The sequence below is a fragment of the Protopterus annectens genome, chromosome 5.part0, assembly GCF_019279795.1.
Source record: "Protopterus annectens isolate FY-2018-M chromosome 5.part0, PAN1.0, whole genome shotgun sequence".
Lineage (NCBI taxonomy): Eukaryota > Metazoa > Chordata > Ceratodontiformes > Protopteridae > Protopterus > Protopterus annectens.
The window spans coordinates 171599867-171624281 of record NC_056735.1 but is presented as its reverse complement, the minus strand read 5'-3'; the positions used below and the strand labels follow the sequence as shown (position 1 = coordinate 171624281).

Below are 24415 nucleotides of genomic sequence, written 5' to 3'. Positions count from 1 at the left end.
TGGTTTTCCACTCAGACTTCAGTCACTATGTGGAAATTCCTCAGTATTTTGGGTTTCTTGACATCTGATTCTCATGATACTCCTTTCAAGACTCCATATGAGAAAGATAAAGTGGTATCTGAAATCTCTTTGGTCCCATAATTAAGACCCTTTATCTGTTCAAATCCCAGTGCCGGGGGTTGTCAGAAGAAAAATATTTTGATGGAGGTAACAGATGTACTTAAATACGCACCTCCTGTTCTCTCTCCCTGTTCCAAAGCAGCCAGTCTCCACAGACACTTTGGGCTTTACCTGGGGAGCATTTTCAGGAGGGAAAAATAATTTAGGCTAGCAGACACTAAGGGCAGATATTTAGGAGATACTTGCCCTGCTCAAGGCACTCAGCTCTCTGAACTCTTTGGCCCCTGGTTCAGATAATACCACAGTCATATAGTACATCAACAAGCAAGGGAGATCCAGTTTATACACCCTTTGCAGACTAGCTATGTTAACTTGGGATATAGCTTCATGCTACAGCCTCACTCTACAGACATCCTAAATTCCATAAGAACAAAATTGTGTGGCAGAAAAGCTGAGCAGGACACGAACAGACCCTCATGAATGGAAATAGATCGGCGGGGGGGGGGGGTGTCTTCCAACATTTCATCATCTGTGGAAAGTTCCTCAAGTAGAACCTTTTTTCACCACTTTGAACAATGAACCAGCAAGATTCTGTTCCACGATTCTGTGTTAGAAGGCCTGGAAGACAGATGAATTTTTCTTTCCTTGGACAGGAGTGTTCCTGTATGCTTTTTCATCAATATCCAGGATACATCTGAAGATTCAGAAAGAATCCCCCAAAGTTATTTTGGTGGCTTCCTTCTGGCATAGGCAACTGTGTTTCTCCCTTCTTTCAGAAATGGCCAAGGACAGTTACCACAAGCTTCCTGACAGACTGAGTCTACTCACACCCAAACAGGGGTGTTTGATGCACTCCACCAACAGTCATTTTCATTTGCTTGCCCATCTAGATGATAGGGTCTCAATTTCATTTTAGGCACCTGTTTACTGAGGATGTGCAACAAGTGTAAAATGGGAGGCAAAGCCTACTACTAGAAAATCATATGTTAGCAAATGGGAAAGGTTTTCTAGTTGATGCCAACAATATACCTGTACCCATTCAGGGCCAGTTGTTCTCTGGTTTTACGATATGTGTGCGAGTTACTATCCTATGGCCTTACTTCTTTATCAGAGTTAATTTATCGGCCATTTCAGCATGTCTGTCCATACATCCTCCTTTAAGGCAGTCTCATGTCAAAATGTTCTTGAAAGGGGTTTTGCATAAGAGGCCACCTAGTAAACCATTGGCTGCTCCTTGGGGTCGTAATGCTGTGTTTGGGAAGCTAATACTTGCTCCATTTGAACTAGCTAATCTGGATAACTTGTGGTTGTTAACATGTATAATAGATTTACTGATTGTTCTCACCTCTGCAAGAAGGGTATCTGAGTGGCATGTTCTTATGGTGAGTCAACCCTATCTCATTTTCCATAAGGGCAGGGTTTCTTTGAGAACTAATCCTTTTATGCCTAAAGTGTCACCCAAGTTTACTTTAAGGCAAACTATCCATCTCCCCATTTTCTTTATTGAATGTAAAAATAAGGGTGAAAGGATAATCCATAGCTTGGATGTCCAAAGACAATTTGGGTGCTGTCTAAGTAGAACTGCATCTCTCAGATGTTTGAATCAATTTATTTCCTGTGAAGGTAAGAAGAATGGGCAACCTGTGCCGAAGCAGACTGTTTCCAAATGGTTGTCTCAAGACTGTTGCGTTTTCTTACACTCACCTTAAAAAAATCTGTTCCAGCCAGGGTCAAGCCCTCACTTCCAGGGCCTTGGCTTCATCTGTTGGATACATCTGTGGTACCCTGAAGATTTGGAAGCTGGTTGGCCGTTCTATCCTTGGGTGGATATAACCTGTATAGCTAAGGCTTCTGCAGCAGTGATCATTCAAACATTTTTTGTTATGGTGAGTTCAATTTATACAACTGTATTTTCCAGAGTTGTTTAAGAACAGTGTCATAGGAAGTACTTAAATATGCTTGAGTTACTTCTCTTAATTGATGTAGATTGTCGTTGGGGAAACGATGAATAAAACTAACCTGACAGGTGTTAAACAATAAGTGTGTCCATAAAATTGTGTATAAGCAAATTCAGCATATTGCACATATTTATAAAAGCAGTAACATGCTTGCTTCCATTCTGCTGTTTTTATGCAGTCAGTTACTTTATTCACAAGGCACAACATCTATCTATCCATTTATAACCCCTTTTTCCCATTTTTGTACATGGGGTCAGGGTGACACCTCAACAGTGACAATCATCTAGAGTCAAGATTTACACTGGTGAGTTATTCTTAACTGCCATAGTTATTCTTCCATACCACACACTCACACCTATGGCCAATTTGTGTGTCCAGTCCACCTACTGCATGTCTTTGGAATGTGGGAGGAAACTGGAGCACCTGGAGGAAGCTCACGCAAACACAGGGAGGATATGCAGACTCCGCACAGAAGGTACACCTGCCTAGAATCAAACTAGGGAACCTCTTGCTGTGAGGCGACAATGTTGTCCACTGTGGCAAGCTGGGCACGTGGCATACGCCTGTAATCTAGCTGCTTAAAGGTGGAGGTTGTTGGATTGAGGGCACCACAAATAGAGATGCAAATATAAACTGTCTCATAAATTCATGTAAACAAAAAATAAGGGTACATTCGAACAACATTTTTTAACTGGATATATAACTGACAAACATCTGGAAATTCCACAGCATTATTAAAAAGGTCTTCAATATTGTATAACAAAACCGATATTCAAAATCCAAGACATCCGTTTTGCTGTAATCTTCTCCAGATTCTTTCTAATCAATTCTAGATCTTGTATTTTGGGCATTATTCATTTTTTATCATCCCTTGTAGGGGTAGACAGCATGTTTCCATTTTCTAGTAATTGTAACATCTAGCAAGATTCTTTTGATTCTGCTACATGTTCATTCATTAAACAGACTAATCAAAAACAAAGACTCTGTAACATTAATCTTAATTCTAGTCTTGTTTTAGTGAACTTAACATGAGGCATTTCAAAATATGTGATAAAAATCATTTAGCATGCCAGTATTTCACCTGCGTCAAAGTAGGGTTTACTGTGAGAAATGTATTCTGGTAAGCCTGGCCAAACTGTAAAAATATGTCAATAGACATTGCCATCAAGAAGATGAAACTTTCAAGATCTAACAGCATATGTAGAGATTGTCATTACTTTCCCCCATTATTGCTTAGATACTGATAACACCTAAGGTTTGTTTCCTTCACCAGTGTAAATGTGTTTGTTGGCCTGTTTTGTTTTCTTTCCATAAATCATCTCTAACATCTAGTCTTATCTCTGGACAGTAAATACATAATTAGAGTTTTCCTAAAATGTCAGTAAATCAGATATTTCATTGGGGATCACATTTCCATCCATAATTTTTGTTAATTTGTCCCACATTAAGGTAGAAGTACCCTGCTTCAACTATTCTTAGTATAGCACTTTTGGAAATCTGTTCATATTTCTTATGACTTTTTCACTCTGTATTCCCCTTCCCCCTACCATATTAATAGAGAACTGTTCAAGCCATTTGTCTGTATTAGTTTTGTCTGTCACCTTTTTAATCAGTCACATTAAATCCATAGCTATGTCTTTATCCTTTTGTCTTCTATACCTCTTTCTTTTAAGGTTCTCATAAAATCGCATGGTTGGCAGTATGGACAGTGCAGTGGTGCAGCGGTAGCATTGTCGCCTCACAGCAAGAGGTTCTCCGGTTCGATTCTTGGCTGGGGTGCCTTCTGTGTGGAGTCTGCATGTCTTCCATGCGTTTGTGTGGGCTTCCTCCTGGTGCTCCGGTTTCCTCCCATGTTACAAAGGCATGCATCTGGAGCCTTTCTTCCAGGGCCTCCGCTGAAAATTGGCTTCATTCCAAGTCAGACTTTCCCGGTTAACAAATGTTAAATAAATAAATAAATAAAAATAAAATCCTTTCTCTCTTCCATATTTAAAGCCAATTTTCATCTAGTTTGGTAGCCTTTGAATATTAATGCATGTAAACACTTGACCCTGCTGCCATAGTGCACAGCTGGAAATTTTTGATGTCCCTCCCCCAGTCCACCACTACTGTTTGGAGAAGCTTTTTTATTGCCCGAATGCAGGTATGACCTTCCCAAATTTACCAAAAATTGTAGTAGTGCAAGACAAGTATCCTATGAGACGTATACTATCAAAGGAACACAAACCACTATACTATGTGTATTCTTTGTGTTTTGGTGAAAAATCTTTAACCTTCTGTAAAATTACCCCAGTGTTAACCTCACTGATCCATCTAGTATAGAATAACTTTAAACTCAAATAAGCTATGTGATTAGGTCCTGTCAAACAGGAGTGTTCCACAAGCATTCTCTTTGAGGCAATATAGTTTGCCAGTAGAGCTGTTTTTTCCCCCCTTTATGCTAACTCCATAGCATGTCAGTCTTCTAAGTTTTTCTAAATGTTAATCATGTTGATCAATGCTCCAGTAGCCTTGGCTATGTGGGTTATATTCTGCCAAGAATATAACAGCCATCCAACTTCCCCCTTTCTCGCGCCCAAACTAACAGGCATTTGAGTGAGCTGACTAAGACTAGTTTGGGTGCAAAGCACCCCCCCCCCCTTAGCTTTACTGACACTAGAAAGTATGCTGCTCTGAGGCTTTTGAGAATTGGCGGTCAACTTGTACTGTTCCTCTATGGGTAGATGAGTTCCCTTTGAAAAAACTTCCATTTTTCTTATTTGTGTTGCTGTTTTATCACTTTCCTCTTATGGAAAGTTATTTTAAAGCTTAGGAGTGTTGTGTTTTAACAGATTGTCATGAGACTGAAATGTACTTTTAAATGGAGTGCTTGCGTTTCCTGTCAGTTTAAAAGTGATGTAAAGTAACCGAAAACATTTTTGTGTGGATAAATTGTGTTTATTTTAATTTTCTGCACCTGGCATAGTGTTTTAAAGTGCTTTTTACTGTGTTTTTCTGTCAAAAAAGTAACTTTTGTAGACTGGTAGTGTTTACTAGCATTTGCTGCTTGTCTTCCTATGGAAAGAGGCACCATTTGTGGCTTGACCATGGAACAGATGACAGGTCCCACAGTTGGTCCTTCTTCCAGCCACAAAAAGAAAAACATTAAACAGACCGCCTTTAGCCCCATTGCAAGCTAGTAGTTTGCATCAGCCACTGGTGGGTAATTCTGCTTTGGCCATTTGTTGTATCTCAGACCACTCATTTTTTTACCCTGGGTCCCTCTGGTGTAGCACCTACAGCCACTATGGACCCTGGAGTTAGCCACATCCTCTGCAGCTGTTGGGGTCCCCTCAGTGAGCAAGGGAGAGTTACTTTTGTTGGTCATGGGGGAGAGGGCACAGGGAACATTTTCCTGCATTTCCAGAGTGTTGTACCTGCCCCTTGGGAAGATGGGTCTTAATTCCTTTTAAGCACCTGTTTACTGAGGATGTGCAGCAGGTACTAATGGGGGAAAAAAGTCTGCTACTAGAAAATTATATATTAACAAATGGAAAAAGGTTTTCTAGTTGGTTCCAACACCATAAACAGTACCTATTTAGGGCTAGTTTCTCTCTGGTTTTGCAGTATGTGTGTGAGTTACTATCCTATGGCCTTTCTTATTCCTCCATCATGGTTCATTTATTGTCCATTTTAGCATGTCTGCCCATGGATATTTCCTCTTTCAGTGCAGTCTCATGTAAAAAAAAAATTTGAGACGGATTTTGCATAAGAGACTTTTAAGAAACTCTATGCCCCCTCCTTGGTATCTTCATTTTGTGTTGGAGAAACTAACACCTCTTCTTTCTGAACCAGCTAACCTGGTTTTCTTGAGGTCCTTAACATGGAAAACAGTTCTTTTGATTGCTGCGATCTATGCAAGAAGGGTTTCTGACTTACAAGCTCTTCTGGTGAATCATCCCTATCTCATTTCCCAAACTGACAGGGTTTCCTTGATAATTAATCCTTTTATACCTAAAGCAGTATTAGGAGTTCTGTCTAAGCCAAACTATCCATTTTCCCATTTTCTTTCCTTAACCTAAAAATGAGGGAGAGTAGATAGTCCCATATCTTGGATGTCCACAGACAACTTCAGTACTGTCTTGACAGAACTAAATCTTTCAGGTCTTTGAAGCATCCGTTCATTTGTTGTGGAGATTAGAAGGGACAACCTGTGTCAAAACAGACTATTTCCAAATGGTTGTCTAAGGTTATTATCTTTTGCTATACTCACCGCATCAGTTCTTCCGTGCATGGTCATGGCCAACGCTTCCAGTTCCTCGGCTTCTTCCATGGCTTTTTGGAATGATTTGAATTCTGGTAGTATTGTAGAAGCTGTAAATTTGTCATCTGTGCATACTTTTACAAAGCAGTTTAAGCTTGATTCCTTCTCTAGATCCAGAACAGACTTGGCTAGGACCATCCTCCAGGAACTCCTGGACTCTCTTCCTTTCTGTTCCCAAATATAGTTAGGATAGTCTACCCACATAGCTAAGGCTGCTACAGTAGTGATGAATATGATGTACATAGTACAGTTGTATAAGTAAACTTGCCATAAAAGTAGATGCTCGAAAGATCACTGCTGCAGTGGCTGGCTCCCTCCCTCAATCTAATTTTTTTTTTTTTTTGGTGGTGTTTATGCCAGGATTTGTCCATTTAATTTTGCTATCCCTAACATTGTCTTTTCATGGCTAAGCGTCCTTTATCTTCTGGCATGAAAGCTCTATTTAGTCAGCACAGCTGACTTGACAGTTTGGGCATTTGGAAGGGGGTCTGAAGCTTTGGAAGCTGGCTGGCTGTTAAATCCTATGCATGGTGTAACCCATATAGCTGATCCTTCTGCAGCAATGATCATTCAAACATCTGTTGTTATGGTTAGGTTTACTTACACAACTATATTTTCTTTAGTTTGAGAGTTCTCTTAACAAGTTTAAATTTATGTATGACATTCGTTTCAGTTATATTGTGCATATCCTTAGTTCTTTGTCCTGAACCAGTAACCTTCAATCTAATGATGTCAATTTTCATTCTGTCCTCAACTGTTGGGTTCAGATTTGATCCAATTCGGCTGTTTGTAAAGCTCATGGCCACCAAAAAGCTATCAAACTCTATTACCCTCAATGCATCAACCCCTAACGTACCTCTAGATCTCATTTGCCAGTTTTCGTGAAAAGACTTGGTCAGCACAGTCGAGTTTTCTAAGATGTGTGTTTTTATTAAAGTTTCCCTTATTCTTTTGTAAATCTCATTGTTCTATTACTCTCTTACCCTTTACATTTAGTGTAATACTTTTCTACCATCATTGGTAATTCTTCTAGCCCTTTTTTCTGCTATTGTTACACATTAGTGTAGTCTTTCATACCATTCATTACTGGTATTCTTTTTTTCGCTTTTTTCTCTCTTCAAAAAAAAAAAAAAAACAAAGTTTCCTTTCCTTTCTGTTTGTTTCCAGTATGTTTGATAAAGGGCCTTCCAGTTTTAAAAAATGTCAAAGATGTGGACACACATTTCCCTTTTCATATGCCCTTGCTTTGTGCTTATTGTTTGGGCCCACAGCATCTCCAAGAGTTTTGCTCAATTTGTAAGAACTTCAATCGCAGGGCAATAGCAGACAGGAAGAGTAAGTTAATATTAAAGGGATTGCATCTGTCAACCTACGGTGAAGCCATTTCTGGGGCTCAGTCCCCCAAGACTAAAACTAAGGAGTCTCTGACTAAGTTTCCTAGACCCTCTACCTCGACTCTAACTTCAGAGCCCCCAAGGAAAAAGCCAAGGCCAGATCTGAAACCATTTCAAATCCACTCTCCTTCAGATCTGATGAAAAAAAAATCAATGGATCCATGTTCTTTGAATCTTAAGAACCTACCTAGGGCAAAATAGTCACCAGTATTGGACTCGGTACATTCCAGGGTTCCCTCTCCCTGTTTGGAGAGACGCTGTTCCAGGTCACCGTCCCTTGTCTTATCTCATTCTTCCAGGAGTTTGATTGAGGAATATGTGGATGCAATGATTAGAAGATTCCTCTCGGCGCAGATACAAATGGGTGTTCTTCCGGGTCTTACTCTCTTGGGTCAGGAAGCCCATCCATCTACCACACCACCATTAGCTGCTGCTTCTCTGATCTGACAAGATGTTTGAGTCCCTGGATCCAAACCTTCTGTGTCTATCTGAATCATATTTGAAGATACCTTTATCTTTGGATTTGCAGCTTTCTCTGAGTGTACCAGCTCCAACATCTTCAGATTTGGATGACTCTCTGAGCCAAAACTGCCTTGTCAGGTTCGAGGCATTGGAGTCAACTCCGTGGTTTTCAAAGCCGTCTCTGCCCCTCTGAGCTTCGGCATTGGATAACTCAACTCTGACTTCCTCTTTAGGGAGATTGCTTTTGGGGGAGAGGGAGGCAACATTCCAGAAGCCTGCTTCTCAGAGCCATTATCTTCCTTGAACTTGGAGTGATCTGCCTTCATGGTAGTGTTTTCTTCTCCGACAGGGCAGATGGATCCAACCCCCTTGAATTTCCAGTCTGGTTACCAAATGTTTGTGCGCTTTGAGCCATATCATTCTACGCCACAAGGACAGCCAGTTTAAGGCCCCCAGATCACCCAGAAGGGCTTTATGATCTCTTCTGACACTTCACCAGAGCATCCCACTTAGGAAGTCCCTAGGAAGAGGAAGTGCAAAAGGAGGTACTTAGACTCTCCACAAGAGTCCGTCACTGAGGATACGGATTTCGATGAAGGAGAATCGTCCCCACAATCACTTCCAGAAAATGTCTCATTTGGAGACATTTTTGAGATCCTTAAGTAGAGAGGTGGTCTGTCCTCCAGCAACCCTTGGCCAGAGGAATCAGTATTTCTGGAAGCATTTGGAGCTGGCCAATCTACCCTCTGGAGTTACTTTGCCCACCATTGAGCTCATTGATTTGATCTGTAGGTGGGTGTGGAGGGAACCTGACTCAGTTGAGCCAGTCCCTAAGAAGCCAGATTGGATTCTGGCTCCACCTATCAGGAAGGAATTTTGGAGTAAGGGGTACCCGTGGATTCTGTGGTTGTGGTGGTGGCCTCCAAGAAGGAACTTGCTGAAGAAAGTTTGTCCATTCCCCTAAAAGAGAGTCTAGGACAATGGGCAGATTTGGGAAGTGTGTATATGCATCAGTGAGTTTTGCCTGTAGGTCACTTAACTATTTGGCACATCTTACCGTACCATAAAGGGACTTGATCAAGGAACTTTCCAGATCCCTTTCTGGGAACATTACTGCTGAGGCTCAATCTTCTCGTGGCCTCTCAGTTGGCTACCCTCCAATCTATTTCAAATTTGTCCATGAAGCTTATCTCGCATGCAGCCGAAGGTGCCTCAAGGGCAGTGGGTTTATGCATATCCATTAGGAGGCATGCCTGGATGCAGTTAAGTGATTTTTGCGGAGCCTTTCAAGTCCTTGTTCGTTAATGCACCCTTTGACAGCAGTTTGTTATTTGACCCAAAAGTGAAAGATGCACTCTCCACATGTGAAAAAGATGGAAAGACCCTCTCTGCAGTGGGAGCACATTTTTCGACCCCTCAAAGATCCTTTTCTAGGAATCAATGAGGTGAATGGAAAATGTGGTTCAGAAAGTCTCTGGGTCCTTTCCAGGACACACATAGAAGATAGCTCCCCTAGAGACACGGGGGGGAACTCAAGTGGACAATGCCCATATGGCAGAGGAGGCATGCAAAACCAAGGGTCCAGAGATTCTTTCTCTGATGGACCCTATCCCTGTCAGTGGTTCTAAAAGGTGGTCTAATATCCCTGCATGAGAGAACCTGGGTAGATTTAACAATAGATTCTTGGGTGCAGAGGATTATTTCCAAAGGTTATATAATTCCCTTTCACCTCCAACTGTTTGCAAAACTCCCGATGTTCCATCCAGTCAGAGGAGAGCAGCAGCACTAGAAGTACAAAAGCTGCAAAAAAAGAGAGTCATCCAAGAGGTCCCACCAGACCAGGTAGAATCTGGAACATACTCAAGATTCTTTTTACTGCCAAAGAAGACAGGTGACTGGAGACCAAGTTTGGATCTAAGCGACTTGAAATTCAAGTCAGTTCAATGTACAAAGTGTTGGATTGTCATGATTAGATCCAGTCTACCCTTCCTGGGCAAGGACAACTGGATATGTTTGAGTGTAGGCATCCTGAAGGTCTATCACATAAAAATGAACAGACAGTCCAGAAGGTATTTACTCTTATGGCTGGGAGCCAGTCACTATCTGTTCAGAGCACTGCCCTGTGGCCACACCACAGCCTCCAGGGTGTTCATCAAATGTATGGCAGTGGTAGCAGCTCACTTGAGACTGCAGGGATTCAGAGTGTTTCCATATCTAGACAAAAATGGCTCATTATTGCCCCAACTAGGAATCTACTAATAAGAGCAAGAGACCAGGTACTCCATACTTGTTCTCATCTGGGGATAACCATAAAGTTACAAGTCTCAGTTACATCCGACTCAAACTTTGGAATTCATAGAAGCAGTGTTCAACATAGTGTCAGTGACAGCTTCTCTTCCTCATTCGAGTACAGACCATCAGATTCCAAATCAGGAAAATAATTTGCAGTACCAAGATTTCAGCTTATTTGATTCTGCAAACTTTGGGATCAATGTCCGCAGCCATCATTTTAGTTCCTCTAGCGAGATTTCATATAAGAATTCTTCATTGGATGCTAGCAACTCAGTGGTTGAGTGTTTATCAGCATATGTCAGCACAAGTAAGAATCACTCAGATATGCAAAAAATACCTTTAGCTGTGGATTCGATCAGGCAAGTTCTACAAGGCCATTGTTTCATTCTCCCTTATCCCAAGTCCATAGTGACCACAGATGCTTCTCAGTTTGGGGGGGTAGGCACTTCTTTTGGAAACCGTCCAAGGCACTTGGTCCCCCAAAGAGGCCAACACCCATAGCAATGTTCTGCAAATGACAGCAGTGCTCTTAGCATTGCAGGCATTCCAAGACTCTCCCCCTTTCAGGACGTTTGCGATCCAGACAGACAGTATGTTAGTAGTTTGGTACATCAACAAACAAGGAGGAACCAGCTCTTATCCCTTGTGCCGAGAAGTCCTCAGTGTGTGGCAATTGGCAATCTCATCCAAATGCTTTTTCATAACCATGCACATTCTTGGAAGTCCAATGTAATAGACAAATTGAGCAGGTCAATTCTTCTACCTCACAAGTGGTCTCTTAACTTAAAAGTGACAGAAATGATTTTCTGTCAGTGGAGCCAGCATTGCTGTGATCTTTTTGCTTCTCCCCTAAACAAAAAAATGCAGCAGCTACTTTTCCCTATTCCCCACTCTGGGGGAATCACCAAGGGATGCTCTACTCCACGATTCCCCCCCCCCCCCACCATCTCCCTTATGCTTACCTGCCAATTCCCTTAATTCCAAAGTTTGTACAGAAAGCTGCCAAACTGAAGAACAAAGTCATCCTCGTTGCAGTTTACTGGCCTCGACAGTTTTGGTTCCCCTTCCTTTGGTTTCATTTTCTTTACCCACCTTGGATTCCAGATCCAATTCCAGACCTCATCTCACCCAACAGGCATGATTCATCTTGATATCTCATACCTCAAGCTAACAGCATGGTTTCTCCAATTCTGTTAATAGCCAGGCAACAGATGCTCTCTTCCCCCGTTAATCATATACTTTTATCTTCCCATAAACCTTCTACAAGAAAACTGTACACAAGTAAAGACCCCATCTCAGCTCCTGTACAAAGTGTACTAGAATTTTTGGCAACAATTTTTAATGAGGGTGCTAGCTACTTAATGATTAAAGTTCAGTTAGCAGCAGTCTCTAATTTTCATATTGGATTTGAGAATTCTTCTGTGGCTTTATCTAAACTTTGTAAAGCACACTCCTTCTGAGACCCCCATATAAAGATCCTGCTCCACCATGGGATTTGTACTTGGTACTGCAGGCTTTAATTCATTCTCCCTTTAAACCAGCAGCTAAATGCTATCTTAAGTTCCTGACCTGGAAAACTATCTTTCTGGAGGCCATTACCTTTACTAGAAGAATTTCAGAACTTCAAGCATTGTACTCTAAACCTCTCTACTTGATCGATCATAAGGATAGAGTCACATTGTGTACCAATGCTTCTTTCCTTCCTAAGGTGGTGTCAGAATCTAATATTAATCAGTCCATTCATTTGCCAGTTTTCTTTCCTAAGTTTGCAAACAAAGGTGAATATATGTTGCATTTATTAGATGTTCCCAGGCAATTATGTTTTTACTTAAATCAAACGAAAGAATTTAGAAAGACAGATCAATTATTTGTGTCCTTTGCAGATGCTAAATTGGGGAAACCAGTTGCAAAGGTAACATTAGCCAGATGGCTGACAGATTGCATATCATTTATCTACAACAAGTTGGGTCTAACCTTACCAGAACTTTTAAGACCCCACTCAACTAGGTCCATGGCAACTTCTTTAGTGTTTTCATCTAGACCTTCCATGGACGGTATATGGGCGGCTGCGACTAGGGCCGATCCTCGTACCTTTGTCACTCATTACAAACTGTATCTAGTCTTGAGGGGAAGAGCAGCCTTTGGCTCAGTTGTGCTCAGGAATATCCTTCTTTAGAGTTCACCCAGGATTTTAGGTAGCTAGGGACTTTGTCCCAACAGTTGAGGATAAAATGAAAATTGACATCATCGGATAAAAAAAGTTATGTACTTATCATAATGTTCTATCTGTGATGTCCATTTTCATTCCTCCTCCAACTTCCTGCCCACCAACCCTCACCCCTTTTCACAGTGGATTTCTTGAAGAAAGAGAGATTATATGGACACCCATGTCCTTAATGTTGAGCTCCAGATATGGCTTATTCTGCTAGGAAATTTATAGTAGTAATTTCTACTTTATGTAAGGCTGCTACTTTATGTAAAACTGCAAACCAGATCTGAGGTATGTTAGGGTTTGGTGCACTATGGTAAGGGAGGAGCTTGAGAACTTTTTGGTGGCCACGAGCTTTATTAACAGCCGTGTCGGACCCAAGGAATGGATCTGAACCCAACAGTTGAGGAAGAATGAAAATGGACAACACAGATGGAATGTTATGGTAAGTGCATAACTTTTTTTATAGCATCATATCGTACCTTTATTGATTATGTTGTGCATTGATTAAATTGACTTAAAGAACTCCACCCAAATACACAGTCGCATACAAAAAAGTGTCATTTAGTAATTATTCATTTTTGTTTTCTGTCTGAACTTATTTCCGTTTGCCTTTCTTTCCTACATTTGTCTCATCTGTTACAGCATGAACACTACTAAGCATGGCAGAGTAATTTAGATCACTTATTCCAACTAGAGCCGTTAAAAAAATGGCTCTTAAACAACAAAATTTTAATGTGCCTTATCAATCACAGATTTCCAGCATCACACCTCAGATAAAGTTTAGTCTGGAGTTTGAACAAAAGTAAGGCATTCAAGCTTACTTTTCATAAACAAAAAAGGAACAACTCACATTCCGTTTATTTATCTTGTTGACTTTCTCTTTAATCAAACTCCGAATGTCACAAAGACAATATTTTCATCTTACTCTTCTTATTTTTTGTCAGTATTTGATCCCCCCCCCCCCCCCCATATTGTATTTTCTTTACAAGAGCATGTTTCTTCTGGTGTTTTGTCACATTTCTATATTGAAGATGGTGTTTTGTTGAGAAAAGTCAGTGAGTTGGGAGAGGCAGATTAACATCACAGAATAATTCTAGCTAGAATATTAAAATCTGTGAATGCAACACAAACCATCTCAGCCCAAGTGACACCTGTTAATAACAGGAGTCAGTCTTCTTGCACCTCCACACTCAACTACAGTTGTTAACTTTGAAAAGGATAATTAACTCAGCACTATATTAACTCAGTATTGTTTTCAATCTTGTCATTCAAACATTCCTAAGTTTGCTGTAGCAAAAATGACCTCTAATGAAAATGAAAGGAAGCAATCATAGCTCTCAACAAATCAGGGACAAAAACCATAAATAATTGGAGACCATGAAGGACACTTAATATTATTACTATTAACTTGAGACATTAAAAGAATTAAAAAATGTGGTTTAATATACAATCTGATGTCCTTTTCATTCATTCTTCAACTAATGGGTTCAGATCCAAGACTCAGATCCGAGTCAGCTGCATTTACCAGACCTTTGGATAAATTCCTGAACTCCTGCCTTTACCCATAATGCCCTGACAACCTAACATACCTCAGATCTCATTTGCTGCCATTAGCTTCAAACTCTGATCCCTTTACTCTCGAGCATTTCTTGTAGTTATTTTAGTTTTTCTTCTACTATTCTGAGCATATCAGTACAATCCTGTCTTGGTTTGTGATTTATTGTGGAGTTGACTGGTAAGAGAAGTTTTATTTATTTTTACTGTTAAAAGGAGGTGCGACTGCGAGCTATAGTTTACAACTTCTGTCTGGCTGGTAGAACTTGTGTGGTCAGAACAACTTTATTGTATTTTATTTAGTTGGATATTGCTGGTGTAATTTTTGTCATAGAAGTTGATTTAAGTTCCTTTGAATTCTTTGCTACTGACTTTGTGTAATTTTTTTTTTCCTTTGCAATATTTTATTCAGTTAAAGCTGAATATGGATTCCTTAAATGAGCATGCAATTAACGATTTGCTGATGCACAAGTATCTTGTACAGTGTAATAAATGCTATGCATATTTAAAGGTAACAGCTGATAACACTGGTGATCCTTGTTCCTCGTGCCAAAAGCTGGATGATTTGCGTACCATTGTTAGAAGCAAATCTCGACTTGATGCACATGTGCAATTGGCATGGCTTGGAGAACTGTTGTATCGTATATTAATGACTGGATTGATGAACTAAATAATGTTAGGCATAGAACAAATAGAACACAGTTAGGAAATGATGTATCATTTTTCTGTAAAGAACATTCAACTCCTATGAAATATGATGAGGCCCCTGAGAACTATGGAATTGTGGATGCAAGTACTCAGCAATCTGAAGATTGTTTGTTTAGAAGGAAACAAAGAAATGAAGAAGTTCTCAACAAATAACAAGGAAGAAAAATAAACTGACTAATGACTGTAAAGGAAAGAGAATACGTAGTAAAAAGGATTCTGCTTTGTTATGTAACACACTGTTGACGGGGAATGAAGATATCTGTCTTTCAGAAAACCCTCAGTCTACAGAAAAAGGCATCACCTTTCCAATGGAAAAGGTAGAAAAAAAGAGGCAAGGGGCAGTTGAAAAGGAAGAAATCAAAACTGAACGTGGAAGGATTGAAAAACATTCGCTGTAAGAAAAAAGAAGAGAAAGACAGATGTTGACTACATGGCTCAAGCTGTGGATTTATAATGCCAGCTGGATAAGAATTTAATATGCAATGAAATCAGTGGAATTAATAAGACTAATAGTGATGAAGAGCTATCCTTCGTAATAATTGATAGAGCAGAAATGACTGTATTAGAAGCTGAAGATTCTTCAGAGACGGTCAGCAAAGATATTCTTGTAATTGGAGATTGTTATTAGAGGAACTGATACTTATATTTGCAGAGATGATAATGAATATCGAGTAGTGTTATGCTTGCCAGGAGCAATAATAGAAGATGTGAAACAAGCCTTGGAACGCCTTAATGAAAGGAAGTATGGATCTGTTTTTATTCATGTTGGTACAAATGATGTCACCAACAAAGATTCTCTGACTGTTAGTCGGGAACTGACAGCCCTCCTAGATAGTATAGCTTGTACTGGTGTTAGGACATATTTTTCACAAATCAGCTATAGAAAGGATAGTCAGGTCACTGTGAACGAAAATATTTTTTCGATAAACACCTACATGGAAAAAATGTCCTGTTTTAAAAAATGGAAATGAGTAGAGCATCTAAGCCTTCTCTTGGACACACGTGTTCGGACAAGATGGTGTGCATTTGTCTAGATCAGGGAAGATAATTTTTGCAGCAGATATTTTGCAATATTTGACAAGCACTAGCCAGCATTTTTGCCAGGTCAAAAATGTAACAGTTCACAGATAGCAACATTTGATGCATCTCTGATGGTTGTTAATTCTAGGAGCATTAATAATAAAGTTTTTGTATTAGAAAATTTGCTACGTTCCCACAAGATTGATGTTGTTATAGTTTGCGAAACATGGTTAAAGAGCAATGACTGGAAACCAGTTCTGTCAGGGTATAAATGTTTTTACTGTAACAGACATTCTAACAAAAAATCAGGTGGAGGTATTATGATATGGATTAAAGATAGCTGAGACTTGTGATTATTACATGTTCAATGATAACACCAATACTATAGACTGTGTAACTGTGACAATAAAGACAACCCTGGAACATATAACAATTGTTGGAGTGTCCAGACCACAAAAGTCAAGTGCAGATGATCTAGAGGAATTCATACATTTCATACATGAAACACGGGAGGGAAGAATAATATTAGCTGGGGACTTAAATTTACCAGAAACAGACTGGAATAATATTGATTCAACAATGTTAGTAAAGAAATTGGTCACAGAGTATATTCAGGAATAACAAATGCTTCAAATTGTAAAAAAACCTACCAGGGGATGGGATATACTAGATATTGTTTGTGTTCCCAAAGATATTACTGTAACTTAAAGTCAAGTTTTATCACTATTGATGTGTAGTGATCATGGGGGTCATAAAGGTTAATTTGTTGGTAGATAATTCTGCCAGACTGAAATCTAAGCCAATGCACAGAAGGTTAATTACAGATAGGGAAGCAAAACAGTTAATATATAAAACTAACTGGAGTGAGGTGTTCAGTGGAAAAAACTGCAGATGGAATGTGGGAAGTTTTGAAAGAGAAATTGAGTGCAAAAAGTAAAAAAAAATGTTTCAACATCAGGGGGGGTATATTTCCATAAGAACAAGATACCTGATTAAGGTGAGAGACAAAAAATATAAGAAATGGAAGAGAGTGTGAACTACAACTTTGAAAACTGAAATAAACGAGCTGGACAAACAGATTAAGCATAGTGTTAGACAAGGTCAAGAACATTTTGAAGAAAATTTATATAAAGATATTGAGCATAATAGGAAACCTTTTTATAGATACATAAGATGTGGAAGGAGTAAAGATACACAAATTGATAAACTGTGTGCAGATTCTAAAATTTATTTTCAGACACATCAGATTATAGATATATTTACAAAATCTTATGCAAAACAGTTTGGCTCCACAAAAGGGGTGGTAAGTTGTCCTAGTGACATTCAGATAACCCCAGATACTGGAATCAAATTAGATTATATTGAAAAAGAACTTTACAAACTGGATCCAAACAAAGCACAGGGAGGAGACGGAATAAGTAACGGTGGTCTGAGAACACTTAAGCAAGAACTTACACTGCCATTACATCTGTTATTCACTAGGTCATATAAATATGGGGAGATTCCTCAAGATTGGAGACATGCATTTATTAAACCTGTCTTTAAGGAAAAGGGGAGTAGGACAAACCCAGAATCATATAGACCCTTAAGTCAACTTTCATGTTGTGGAAAATAATGGAGAAGGCAATACTGGATAAGTTATTGTCAGAACTGGATAGGTTGGGACTTGAAACCATATATCAGCATGCATATGTTGAAAATAGATATATTACCACCTGTAACATGATGTTCTATAACAATATAATAACAGCTATGAATGAAAAATTGTGCTGTGATGTGATTTATATAGATTTAACTTCGGCATTTGACAGGGTCATGCACAAAACACTGATCAATAAATTAGTAGAACTAGGTATTGATGTACTGTTGATAAGATGGATAGCTGCATGGCTTACAAATAGGACTTGTAAGTATCACACACTAACTGGGCAGGTGAAATCCTTAGTTACAGTCAAGGTGTCCCACAGGGCTCAATACTAGGCCCTTACTTGTTTAGATTGTATCTTTCAGACCTTACTTTTTCATCTGAGGTGTTCTAGAGTCTATATGCTGACAACTTGAAATTGGGTAAACTGATTACAAGTGTTAGATAAGGCATGTCTGCAAAATAATTTGACTAAATTGACCATTTTGGCACAGGAGAATAATATGTTGATAAATACATCAAAAACTAAGCAATGAGATTTGGGAAACATAAACTGAAAGGTGAATATTTAATACAGCACACACTGAAACTGTAGACTCATTTAAGGACCTGGGTATATGGGTAGATTCAGCTATCAGATCAACCAATTGGCTAATGATAGTTATAGAACTATAGGTTGTACAAAAAGATTTATATAGTCTAGGAAATCGAACATAATGAAGTCATTATTTGTTAGTTGCATTAGACCCAAACTTGAGTATGGAATAACAATATGGAAATCCTATAGGAAAACAAGCATGAGTAAACTGGAAAGAGTACAGCAGAAGTATACTAAGGGCATCCATGGATGTGAAAATTAAAGTTATTATGAAAGACTAAAATATCTGAACTTGTACAGTGTCTCTCACAGATATTTAAGAGATCTTATTCAGGTATGTAGGGCATTTAGGGACAACTACCTCTGGGAATGTTTGGGGTTATCAAAAAGTACTAGAGAATCGTCAGATAACCTATGTAGAAGATTCTATAGGAATGAGAAGTGTACTAATTGGTTCTCTGACAGAGTAGCTGATGCTTGGAACAGACTACCAAATTACATTAAAGCAAGTGCTAGTTTAGATACTTTTAAGAACAGCATGGGCATTTATTATGGGAACAAGTGTTTTGGCATATTGGCAAGCTAGAAGGGCTTTAATGCCCGTGCTTGAAATATTTGTATGTATGTTTGTATGTACTATTGGTTCATAGACTAATGGGTGTGTACTAGGCTAATGGCCCTGAACCCTTTACAAGCCTAGCTCATAGAAGTGTCCTAGCATCGTGCTGCACGACGTTAGTTCCCAGTGCCATGAGATGATACTTGTATTTTACTGTTTCTCTCCCTCCCTCCCATATTAATTTATTTATTTATGTGACATTTGTTGACTGGGATGGTCTGACTGAGCAAGAGCCCTTTTTTAGCAGAGGCCTGGGACAAAAGCTCCACAGTACAGCTTAGCAAAAAAAATTGCAAGATTAAAGTAAATTAACAGAATATTAAATAAAACAAATGAACGAGTGTCCAAGAGGCTCAGCAGTACAACAAAGCAAAATAAATCAAAAAGATTGAAGTACATTAAAAATCTACAATAACAATTTAGCAAAAGTTTATATTTTGAAAGATAGTTTAGCTTTCGTTGACCTTTCTGTGCTACCATTTTTCAGTATTGTTTTTGATGCCATTGTTGGTATATCTTCTTACTCTGGGTGTTTTACCTACCATTGTTGGTAGTTTTTCTTTGCCTTGTTGAAGAGCAAAGTCATCCTCATTGCACCTTACTGGCCTCGACAGATTTGGTTCCCTTTCTTTTGGCCTCACCTACTTCATCGACCTTGGGTTCTGGATGTAACTCCAGAACCTGTCTCACCCGTCAGGCATGATCCATCCAGACATAAACCTCAGGCTGACGGCCTGGCTTCTCCAATTCCATTAATAGCCAGCCAATGCTTTCTTCCCCTGCCCAACATACTTTTATCTTCTCATAAACCTTCAGCACATTAACTCTATTCCAGCAAATGGAAAAGATTTTTGTATTGGGAACATCAAAATCATGTTGAACCTTTTTCAGCTCTGATACATAACATCCTTGAATTTTTGGCCCTCGTTCTTCAACCGTTAAAGTTCAGTTAGCAGCTATTTCAAGTTTTCACATTGGGTTTTAGGGTTCCTCTGTGGCCTCTCTCATAAGTTATACAAAGCATTTTTATGAGGCAGTCTTCTTTTAAGGCCTCCTTTTAAAGACCCTGCTCCCTCATGGGACCTGCATCTGGTGGTGCAGACACATATTCATTCCACTTTGGAACCCCCAGCTAAGTGTGACCTTAAATATCTTACTTGGAAAATGATTTTTCTAGTAGCCATTACTTCTGTTAGACGAATTTCAGAAATTCAAGCCATGTCTTCAAAACCTCCATATTTGATTTTTTACAAGGATTGAGCTGCACTACGAATCAATGCATCCTTCCTTTCCAAGGTAATATCAGAAATGAGTATCAATCAGTCCACTAATTTGCCACTTTTCTTCCCCAGTTTTACTAACAAAGACGAATACATTACATTTACTAGACATTCACAGACAGTTATATTTTTACCTGCATAGAACAAAAAACATAAGGAAAACATACCAGTTTGTCTCCTTTGCAGACTTGAAATTGGGAAAACCAGTTGCCAAAGTAATTTTAACCAGATGGCTATTTGATTGTATTTCTTTTATATATAAAAAAAGTTGGGTGTTACATTACCTCAGCCAGTACGAACTAATTCAACTAGATCCATGGCAACGTCTTAAGTTTTTCTTTCCAGGATGTCCATGGATGTCATGTGCAGCAGCTACTTTGTTACTCATTGCAAACTGGATTTGGTTCAGCTTTGCTCAGGAATATCCTTTCTTGAGTCTACCTGGGATTTTAGGTAGCTGGGGATTATGTCCAATTAGTTGAAGATAGAATGAAAATTGACAACATCAGATAAATAAGTTACATACTCACCATAATGTTCCATCTGTGTTATCTATTTTCATTCTTCCTCAACTCCCCACCTACCAATCCCCATCCTTTACAAACATTTGGAAGAATGAGTTTTAAGTGGACACCACTGTCCTTTATATTGAGCTCCAGATATAAATGTTCCTGTATTTGACTACATGTGTATTTTTCTTTCACCTCCTTTATATGTACACAAGACATATATATATTTCCTTTCTGACAAAGTCAGGATACAAGATCCAAAGTACTTGGGGTTATTGCATTATTTGTAAGGGAGGAGCTCGAGAGTTTTAGGTTGCCGCAAGCTTTAGCAACAGCCGAATCAGATCCAAGGATTGGATCCGAACCCATTAGCTGAGGAAAAATGAAAATGGACAACACAGATGGAACATTATGGTGAGTACATAACTTCTTTTTATGTCACAGCATGATGGAACAATGAGCCCCCAAAGTAAGGAGCAACAAGTGGTGCGGGAGACATCTAAAGAAGGAATATGGACATGGGAAAGAAAACTAAATTTAATGTGGTGCATTATTTATGGAAAGATGAAAGCAAAACTAATCGGTGTGAAAAAAGCAGCACCAAAGATGGAGAAATACAGACAAAGGCAGCTGGATGTGGAAAATTTTACAATACAAACAATAAGAAAACAAAGAAGGGAAGTAGAAAAGAGGATTAGTAATGGAGAAGTTAAAGAAATAAAAACGGAAGTTATGGGTTACCTGCAAAGTGAAGGATTTGGTGTAGAAAATCCAACTCTGGTAATGTCACAGTATGAAGGAACAATGAGGCCCCAAATTAAGGAGAAACAGGTGGAATGGGAAGCATCTGATTGACACATGAAGATACTCTGGAGCCTTCTGTAGGAATCCATTACAAGAGTTCAGTTAGAGGTGCACAGCAAGGGAAGGAACTGGAAACAGTGGCAATTTTGGAAATTTCTGTAGAATACCCACAGGAAACAAAGAATGTGCCCTCAGTTCAGAAGAAAATGATCTAAGGTAGGAGTTCCTTGATTTAACAGAAATAGACATATCATGATTGATGAAAGAAATAAATTACAGAAAGTCAGTAAGACCCAAAATGTTAGAAGACTGATAAAACGAATGAGCAGAGTAATCGAGAGTATCAGGAGAAATTCATGTGACATAACAGACGTCAATAGGATATATTACTGTGCAACTAAATTAATAACAGATAAAGTCTTACCACAAAAATACAGGGCAGTAAAGGAAAGGAAGGGAAGAAATCAAGTGAATTCATGTAAGTATTGAAGAGAAAACTATAAAGCAATTAAGACAAGAAGTGTGACTGTTAAGAGTACAGAAGAGGGAACAAAGCAACAAAAATACTTAGAAAGACAGACATGATAAAAGCAGGGTGCAGTAGTAGAACAGACTAGGATCTGTCGTACACTATTGCAAATAATAAACTAAAGATATCAGCACAGACAGAAAAAAATATGCAGGTAAATATAAAGGAAAAGTACAAAATAAGCAATTCATTGATGACCCAAAAAAATCTTGTAGAGAATTGGGAAACAAAGCAAAAGGAATAGAAACAGCACCCAAAAAAAAAGAATAAACAGGCAAATTTTGGAGAAATATTTATGAAGCCCCTTGGGAACATAATAAAGATGCTAAATGGATAGAAGTAGTAAAAGAAATAGTTAAGACGTTCGGATGTACAGGATATGAAATGGGATGAAGTAACAGCTAGAGAAGTTGAAACAAAATTAAGAAAAGCTCCTAATTGGAAAACCCCAGGCCCAGATGCAGTACCTAACATCTGGCTAAAAGTATTAACATCTTTACACAAAGATTTAGCCCTGAGTAAGAACCGCTTAAATGCATACTCCGAAACGGACAACAACGTTTTTAATGACAGGAAAAATTATACTTCTACTTGAGTGAAGCTGCAAACTATCCTAAAAACTGTACACTGATAACTTTGTTTTCCGATGTTATATAAACTATATACTGGAATTGATGTCGACAGAGTTTATAGTTATTTAGAAGAAAATTCAGTCATGGCAGTAAAACAAAAGGGTAATAAAAGAAATGGAACAAAGGATTGTTGTTAAAGTCATAATGGAGAATTGCAAAAAGGCGGAAGAATCTAAGTATAGCATGGATATATTACAAAAAAGCTGTTGACAGCATCTCACATTCATGGATAAAGGAGCGTTTACAGATTTATAAGATAACACCCTACATTGATCAATTATATTACAGTGACCATGAAACCATGGCAGACCACTTTGCAGATAAGCCATAGTAAAGGACAATTTCTTATCCCAGGGATAAAAATTCAAAAGAGGTATTCTAGGATGACTTTTGTCAGTGTTAACTATTTTGACTTACCCTTAACCTTTTAAGCTGTCTACTTAACAGATTAGGTCATGGTTATAATGTGGCTCCCAGAAAACAACAAAGTGAAAACACTTCTCATCTTTTTGTGGATGATTTAAAACTGTATAGTTCATCAGATGAGGAGCTGAAATCACAACTGGAAGTGGTCAAAACTTTCTCAGATATAAGATTGTCATTTGGTCTCGATAAATGTGCAAAAGTAGCATTTAAAGCAGGAAAGCTACAGCACACACAAAATATTACTCTAGGGCAGGAATGTGATATAAAGTAACTTGAACAAGAGGGAGGGTATAAATATTTGGGAATTGATGAAGGATTGACAATAAAACATAAAGAAATGCGAACAAAACTGAGTAAGGATTATTTGAGAGGATTAAAATCAACACTGAAAACAGCTCTGACATCTGGGAACCAAGTCCAGGCTATAAACCAATTTGCTGTTCCTGTTCTGACTTACATTTTTGGGGTGTTTGACTAGCCCCAAAATTTATTGGATCAGTTGGACGGGAAAACAAGAAAAATGCTTCATGCTTATCAAATGATGTATGAAAATCAGTGTATACCAAAATTATATATTCCTTGTTCTGAAAGCGGTACAGACCTCCTCAAAACTGATTACACGTATAGATTTGCAGTCGTAGGACTGCATACATATCTGCTGATGTCATCAAGTCCAAACATAACGAAAGCTTTGAAACATGAAGAGAACAAGTCTAAGATGACTTCCCTGCTTCCCTCAAGTGGGAATGGAAACCAAACCAAAAGCAGACAAAAATCAGGCAGAAGCAAAAAAAAAAGAATATAAGGAAGAGGGATCAGATGAAAAGGCAAGAAGTATGGAAAAGGCATATAGTTACAAGTACAGAAATTTCCTGGAACAACCTCATGTCAGTCAGGATCTGACACAGGAATGGTTAAGGAGAGGTGAAATAAAACCAGAAGATGAAAGGTTAATATTGGCAGCCCAGGACAGTGGACTACTTACATGATAATTTACAAAGTCCATTGAGTATGTGGGGGAAGCTGACAAATGCAGGTTCTGTAAAACAGAACTAGAAACAGTCACACATCTTTTTGCTGGGTGTGTTACACTAATGGCAGAGGGCCTGTGTACTGAAATGCATAATAATGTGGCAAGACTGTTGCATTGGAGATTGTGTAAACATTACAGTATTGAAGTAGCTGAGAAGCATTGGAAACATGAGCCACAAAGCATTAAAGAGAATGATGTTTATATCACATTGGATCACCCATTACTAACAATTCAAAAAGTAGATGTGAGAAAACCCTATGTAGTAGTGCATAAAGAGAAGACAAAAGTAGCATTGATCACTGAAATTGCAACATGCA

The 24415-nt window shown here is 38.8% G+C and overlaps 1 protein-coding gene across 1 annotated transcript in view; it reads left to right on the top strand.

Annotated features, from left to right (window-relative positions):
• LOC122802137 (centrosomal protein of 295 kDa-like) overlaps positions 1 to 24415 on the top strand; it is a 1720043-nt gene that overhangs the window by 1321262 nt on the left and 374366 nt on the right. The window lies entirely within an intron of this gene.